General features: G+C 43.3%; 1 long non-coding RNA gene across 2 annotated transcripts; it reads left to right on the top strand.

Moving 5' to 3' along the window:
• Positions 1-273: 273 nt before the first annotated feature.
• Positions 274-1708, top strand: LOC136486769 (uncharacterized). Of its 2 annotated transcripts, XR_010766946.1 has the most exons (4): positions 274-368; positions 467-617; positions 725-902; positions 1376-1708. It is a non-coding gene; the product is annotated as an uncharacterized lncRNA (long non-coding RNA). The 2 variants fall into 2 exon arrangements; XR_010766945.1 differs by having other exon boundaries at positions 280-617.
• Positions 1709-7955: the final 6247 nt, after the last annotated feature.

The raw sequence follows: 7955 nt of genomic DNA, 5'->3' as shown, positions 1-7955 counted from the left end.
ATTTTAGAAACTCTCTTTACTAATCGTTTCCGCATTTAAAGGTGTTAATTTTCAGAAACACCTATTCACCCCCTCTAGGCGGCATCCTAGGTCCTTTCACCATGCCTTCCTCGTCAAGCACCTATACAAGGACTGCATCCTCATGAAGCGGTTCTTGTCCAGAGGCTCCAATAAAGGGGAGCATAGAAAGGAGCCCAGGCCGCTCGCAGACGACGCCAAGGGGAAGGACGGTGGATTTTCGACACTGGATGGCTACCTCATGATCTTCGGAGGGATAATATGGTCCCCAAAATTGCTGATTTTGGACTTTCAAGACTCTTTGGTCAAGAGCAAACCCGAATGAACACTCAAAATGTTGTGGGATCATTGTAAGTAAAAAAAATGTGAAATGACTATTTTCCTTTATTACTAGATTCAATTTTTTTAAAAAAATCACAGTAAATAAGTTTTAATGAACTCTGTTCAGAGGATATATGGCTCCAGAATATCTATACAGAGGTGAAATCTCTACCCTGTCAGACATATATAGTTTGGGTCTACTAATCATTCAGATAAGCACCGGAGAAAAGAATACTCCTAACGCTGAAGACAAGTGTGGACGAAAATTTATTGAGAAAGTAAGATCATGTTATTTGGTATTTTCATGATTTCAATTTTTTCAAATAGACTAGATTAGATTTAGTTTGCATATATGATATAACAGGAGGAACATCGAAACCTGTAGGTACAAAAAAGTTGGACAGATGGCCACATACCATCCAAGTACACATCATTTGATCCAGATCGCCTCCAGCAAATTAAAATGTGTGTTGAAATTGGGTTACAATGTGTGGAACATGAACGCAAGATGAGACCTTCCATAGCGGATATTGTTGAAAAGCTCAATGCAATGCAGGAATGAGGTATGAACACTGGAACAGTGAATCCCTTTGGTCAGTTTCTTGCACAAATGCTACCCACTTTTGACAAACCTAAGGCCAAAATGGTTTGCAGTTATGCTCAGGCCCTGTTATTCTGAATAAAACTTGCTGATCAATTTACTTACTTGTAATAATTGGAAACTTATGGGATGCTTTGGCCTAAGGACATTATAACTTTCAGGTCCAACTACACATGTTACAAAGAGACCATAGTTTGCATTATCAATTGTTTAAGTAATCTAAGTTCCATGTATATGTTTACAAAGGATTGGGGTTTTCCTTTCATTTGTTTAGTTAAAAAGTTACAATCAAGATATGTGCATCAGCTACTCCTATTTTCTTGCCTTCTATTCATAATTTGGACTATGTTTTCTGCTCCAAAAAGCCAGCACATACAACATCATATGGTTCATGCTACATTCTGCCAATGCTAACATATCCTTTGGAATTTTTAGGCCTCTCAGTCCCAGCGAGTTTCTAACATATTGGCCTCCAGAGGATGACAGATCGATATCCAAGATGGATAAAGCATATTTATTATTCGTAGACAGCCCGAAATTCCTTTTGGAATAAGATCCTTTCTTTTATCATCTCAGATATGGAAACTATCACATTATATTCCTTCCATCAACACCAGAACTGCTGCTCCAAATATCTTTTCATTGTAATCATTATGCAAAGAAGTATTTAAATTAAGGGATGGTACCCAACAACTCCTTTAAAATCCCTATTGAATGAGCTACTCCTGAATTTTGGAGGAATGTAAACAGACCTAATGGTTTTTTTCATATATGTGTGTGTTATCCATATGTTCAATGTGTTGCCTCGAAACATTACTATTCATACTTAGACGTGATCTATGCCTTATAGAGAACCAAGTGTATCTTGGGTAGTTAGCAGAGTCGATGGTTCATACTTGAGCTTATTCTTCTATAAACAGAAACGGATGCTTCAGACTCCAACTTACTATAGAGTCATACATACTTTCTAGTTCATTTTAGAGAATTAATTATAACTCTCCTTTATCTTTATCCATTACTAGGTTTGAACCCATTACGCTGCACACATCTGTTTATCTAGATTATAACATGCACATGATATACCATGGATAAGTATATGGAAAAACTTAAGATTCTTAGTATGATGTCTACCAAGAACCTCTGCAATAAAATCGAAACACCCATTGTGATTTTGTGGCCATCTCAATTCATCAGGATCAAAATATAAAATGAGTCATGAGACATGGGTAGATGTTGCGGTGTATATTCAAAATAATTTAAATCAGAATTTAGCAAACAAGAGAACAATACACTTTTTTATGCCAAGATTTTTTTCCCAAAAAACATATCCTACCAATGACGTTCATCTCAAACGAAAGAAAACAGAGGACCGAATATAGTAACATTATAACAAGGAGGTAAGAAATGCCCACCATTGAACAATCAGATAACCAAACGATGAAATTAGCTTTGCAAGTTGCATCCTTGTGGCATGGCGATTGGTGAATCCCAATTCGCAATCAGTCATCAGACCTTGAGCAGGATACATCTGAGGACTACGAAGCCAAGATATGACAGAAAAGAAGATTAGAGGCTTAGAGCCATGTATTTTTATTCGGCACTGCAATGCAGCAATTCGTCAAGCAGGTCAGTGTGCTCAGGGACCGACCTCTGACGCGTGGCCTTAAGTGGTTGAGGACCGGCGGAGGCGGATCGAGCGGAGTATGAGTCCGTCCAATGCGTCGGAGAGTAGAGATGTAAAGAGACCGTGGTGCCGGCGAGGTCGCCTCGGCTGGTCCCTGCCGGCGTGCTCAGGAATGTGGGGCCGTCGGGCTGACGCAGTAGAAAAAATTCCATTTCAATAGAAAGATGACGAGGCTTTTACCTGTGCCATTAAAAAAAGTTTCAAATTACGCATAAGCCTTTAAAAAAGTTAAGCTCCCACGAGTGCCATCGTTCTAAACTTCTTTGCTCTCCAAGCCATTCCGTCCGCTTTTCTATTTAACGGTGTCAAACAGACAGGTGAAATAACCATTTTATCCTACAGTGGAGTCCGTTTGTCAGCCACCCAAACTTTCTCTTTCTCTCTCTTTCTCTTGCGCCTCCATTCTGCGCTCCCCGTGCTCCTGCTCGTCGTCGCGGCGCCGGCGGCGCGGGCGGGGGCCGGCGACCTCGTGAGCTCCTGGCGTTCCGTGACGCTGTGGGCGGTGCCTGGCGTGGAACGCCTCGGACGCCGCGGGCGCGTGCTCGTGGACGGGGCTCTCTTGCGAGAACGGCCGCGTGGCGGTCCCCGCGGGGACGCTAGGGAACTTGACGGCCAGGCACCACAGGTAGCAAGCAAGAGGATCCAGTCCAGCCAGGCACCTGCGCCTGCACGTTGCTCCCAAATTACATCAGTTGCCGAGGACAGACATCTCGCCAAAGCCAGCAGGAGCAGCAAGCGAGCAAGCGCAGGATGCGAGCTGGAGGCTGCGAGGTGCAGCAGGCGCTGGCCGTGGAGGCGGCGGCCGTGGTGCGGCAGGCCGTGGCCTTGGCCCGGCGGCGCGGCCACGCTCAGGTGACCCCGCTCCACGTCGCCAGCGCTTTGCTCTCGGCGGTGGGGCTCCTCCACGCCGCCTGCATCCGCTCCCACTCCCACCCGCTGCAGTGCAATGCGCTCGAGCTCTGCTTCAATGTCGCGCTCAATCACCTCCCCACAGCCGGCCCCGCCGCCGCCGTCATGTTCCACCCCCACCCCCTCCACCATGGCGGGCACGGGAAGCAGCACACGCCCGTGCTGTCCAACGCGCTCGTCGCCGCATTCAAGCGCGTGCAGGCACACCAACGCCGTAGAAGGAGGGCAGGCACAGGGACAACCGCCGCAGCCGGTGCTCGCCGCCAAGGTCGACATCGAGCAACTCATCATCTCCATCCTCGATGACCCCAGCGTCAGCCGCGTCATGCGTGAGGCTGGCTTCTCCAGCTCCCAGGTCAAGGCCAACGTCGAGAAGGCCATCTCGTCACCGGAGCATCAACCGAACACGACGATACCATCCAGCGACCACACGACGAGCTCTCCTGCACCAGGTTCCGGTCACCCAAGCAGCAGGCGCCCCAACAAGTCCGACGACGACGCCATGCGCGTGCTCGACTGCATGGCGAGCGGGACCAAGCGGTGTGTGGTGGTCGTCGGCGAGAGCACGGCCACCGCGGAGGTGGTGGTGAAGGCGGTGATGGACAGGGTCAGCAAAGGGGAGCTACAGCAGCGGCACGAGCGGCTCAAGAACCTCGGCAGCGTCCTTCCAGCGGATGCCGAGGGAGGAGCTCCGCCCGGCCGCCGCGAGCGTGAGCGCGAGCGAGCGAGCTCCACTCCGGCATCTGCGCGGCGCGAGGCTGGCGCGCAGCGAGGAGGAAGGTGGAGCCGGGTCGCTGACAGTTTGGCCCCCACTAGACAGAGAGAGAAAGAAGCAAGAGGATAGAACAAGAGAAAGGTATTTTGGACGTTTACACTGACCGGATCCATATGTAAGGGCTGCCAAACGGTAAAAAACAAACAGAACACAGACGGAATGGCTTGGAGAGCCAAGAAGTTCAGAACAATGACACTCGTGAGAGCTTAATTTTTTTAATGACTTATGCGTAATTGTAAACTTTTTTAATCGCACACAGGTAAAAGCCTCAAAGATGATTTATCGATCCAATCCCACCAGGAACAAAGGATTGTACAGAAAACCATTAACGAATCACCTACCTGGTGCTGCTGCTGCTGCAAAGAGCAGACAACTACAATGGCTGCTCGCCTGCTCCTCCCCCGACCAAATACTCTGACCTGGTGCTCCGAAGCTCTGCACTGCGCGCGCGGTGCAGCGCAGCTTGGAAGAGCAACCTACTGCTCCCTCTGTCTGTGCAATAAAAAGACAATTCTCGCTCCTCGCTAGTCAAACAATTCTAGTTTAATTAAATTAATATATAAAAGATATTAATTTTATAAACTCAAATAAATAGTATTAGATTAATTAAACACTATATTTTTAGAACAAATCCATTTGAAAAAAATATTTATATTATTTTTCTTTAAATGGCTAAATTTAAATTTTTTTGTCTTATCCAAATCTAGAATTATCACCACAGAAAGTTTCTTTAGAGATGACTAGAATGGTTTTTAAAGGCGGCGGCTCCGCTCGCCTCTATAGTTATATATGTCAATGCTTTCTGAATGTTAGAACACTGCAAGCTCTATAAATCGATTTTCTATTGGCGGGCTGAAATATAGCTAGCTCCGTAAGTCAGTTTACAATTTTATAAATTATTAGGCCAAAAAATGGCAAGAAGAATAATCATGAGAAAAGCTCACCAGGCAACTCCTGCGGTCGTGTCGTCGCATGTCACTAAGTCACGTAATTTTTGTAACACCCTAAAATTTGCCGCTTTTCGAATAGTGCTAAATTGATTTAATTATGTATTTTTGTGCTCATGAAAACCTATGAAAATAATACTTTTTTTCATTAAATTAAAATTCATCATAAGTTGTAGCAACATCGTTGATGCATTCATGCTGGTGCATATGATTTAATGTACTGAGTGCTTTTGATCCAAAACTCAAAAATAATTCAAATTTCATTTAAAAAGGATTTACAAAAAAAAAGCATTGAAATAAAAGAAAAAGAAATAAGAAACATCACCTCTCCTAGTTGTAGCCGCACAGCCCAGCGTGCTTCCTCCCATAAGCACGGCGGCCACCGTCCGGCCAGCACCAGACGTCTGCCCCATCCTCTTCCTGGTGCCGTGCAGGAGCCGGAGACGGTCTCCGTCCGATGGAAACCGCCGCCGCCTCTGTTTTCTATGAGATTCATGTGATCCCCACGCCCAACCGTCCCTATAAGAGTCTAAGCCCTTTCCTTGTCCGTGGTTTTGCATCTACGCCGCCAGAAACTGCCCATAGCCTTGCTTTCCACCGATCGTGATCTCGACGACAACCGCTGCCGCCAAAGACCTCACATGCTGCTTCATCGTCGCGCCTAGATGATCGTTGCCGAGTCCCTCCCTTCCCTGCCTGCACGAACACAGCAGCAGCAGGCAACCTCTTTGCCATGGCCACGTACGTCCAGATGGAGGAGGCCAGAGGTACAAGATGATGTATTTACAGTTTTGCCACCGATCGTTAACCCTTTACCATTTCATCGTCTTAACTCTGTTTCGAGCGATTCTAATTGCGTTAGTTTCGTAATTTTGTGCTCTACGCAGTAGTAAAGTTTATCATGTCAGTTAATTATGAATTTATTAACCTAATACTAATTACATTAATAATTAGTTAATGGTTTCCCAATTAAAAACAATCAGTTTAATTTCGTTCTTGTTCTTTTACGACCGTGCTGATCATGAGGTACACATTAGTAGGAAAATTTATCATGTTTCACATCTTTGAATTTTATAAGCAAATATTAATTTGATTTGTGCTTATGCAATTGAGTCTCTAATTAAAAGTAACATAGGCATATACTTCGGTCTTTTATAAATTATTGTAAATCTAATTAATGTGCAACTAGCTTTCTAAATTAATTAAAAGCAATATAGGTTTTCCACGTCGGCCTTAATAAATGAATATTAAACTGGTTATATCAATTTAAATATATGTTTTGATTATAATTTGTTTAGCTGAACCCACGTCATATTCGGTTATAGTGTAGATGCTCTTACATGTTCTTTTAATTTGAAAAGTTAAAGTTTATTTTGATTAAATAATACATGCACATCCGCTCCTTAATACATTATTAATTATTCCATTGATAAATCCTAAACTGATGTAATGCTTACATCATTTTGGTTTTCCTTTTAAAAATAATAAATGCAAGGGCTTATACGCGCTATATATGTTTTGAATATATACTCTCACTTGTTATTATATCTTTGTGAGTCAAAATTTAATTTGCATAAATGATATCAAAATAACTATAATTAAGATATGAATAGTTTAATTTAGTTTTCTAAATCTAATAACTCAAGTATAAAATGACTTAACTCAGTTTAGATATTTCTCTGAGATATCTTATACATGTTTTATAATCATTAAAATAAATAAAGCATATCGATAGACGTTTTCGTTTCACCATAGGTCTGATTAGTGTGATTTTCGCGTTTGTGTGATCGTAGCAATGCGTAGGCTAGTTTTCAAACCTTTTTATTGATTGGTGTGTTGTTCTAAATTTTCTATGTTTGCTATGCATGTTTGATCGGATGCTTGTGTGGTGTTCTTTGATCATGTTCAGTCGGTGAGATTTGCGTCGGTGATCTAGAACAAGTTGGTGAGCAAGAAGCAGTTCTTTGAAGGTTTGGACTTGAAGAAGGATCTGAGTTTAAGGCAAGTATAGCTAAAGACCTTCCTTGTTGTCCTATTCATGATGCTCACTAAAATACATATGCATGTGTCTTCCTTGCTACCTATGGTAGGATTTCCTAGCTTTTGAATACTTAATTACCTTGTCACCCTGGGAGGTTTGCATTGGGTAGTTCTATTGCTAGTGCAACAATCATGATCTTGAAACTTGATTAATGAATATGCTATAAACATAAACAAGATGACTTTTAGCAACAGAAGGACTTGTCTTGTAACTGATTATCCGGGATTTAACGTACAGTTGTGAGGGCTATATGGCTCTGGCTTTAGTTGCTTGAGAAACCCTTTTCTAGCTGGTTAGAGGTCTGCGAGTTGGGTATAGGATAGCCTCTGTCCTGTTCAGCCTAGCTATGGAAGCGACCTTTTATATTATTGGAAGGGGGTTCCTATATCTGATGACCCTGTGGCCCTGGCCGATTAGACGAGCTCTTGGGTGGCTTTATATAGTTTCCGGTGTTTTGGGAGTAATTAACCCACTCATTTGGGAAACATGACTCACAGTGAAAGTGTACACCTCTGCGCAGAGTTAACAAACTGGTATATTAGCCGTGCTCACGGATACGAGCGACCTTGGAACACTTACATTAAGGGATAATGACTTTTACTTGTTAAGATGATCATTTATGTCAATTGTTTAAGATATTGATTATTCATGTTCATTGA

Source organism: Miscanthus floridulus, chromosome 10 (genome assembly GCF_019320115.1).
Source record: "Miscanthus floridulus cultivar M001 chromosome 10, ASM1932011v1, whole genome shotgun sequence".
NCBI classification, from domain to species: domain Eukaryota; kingdom Viridiplantae; phylum Streptophyta; class Magnoliopsida; order Poales; family Poaceae; genus Miscanthus; species Miscanthus floridulus.
This window is presented reverse-complemented; position numbering and strand designations above follow the sequence as displayed.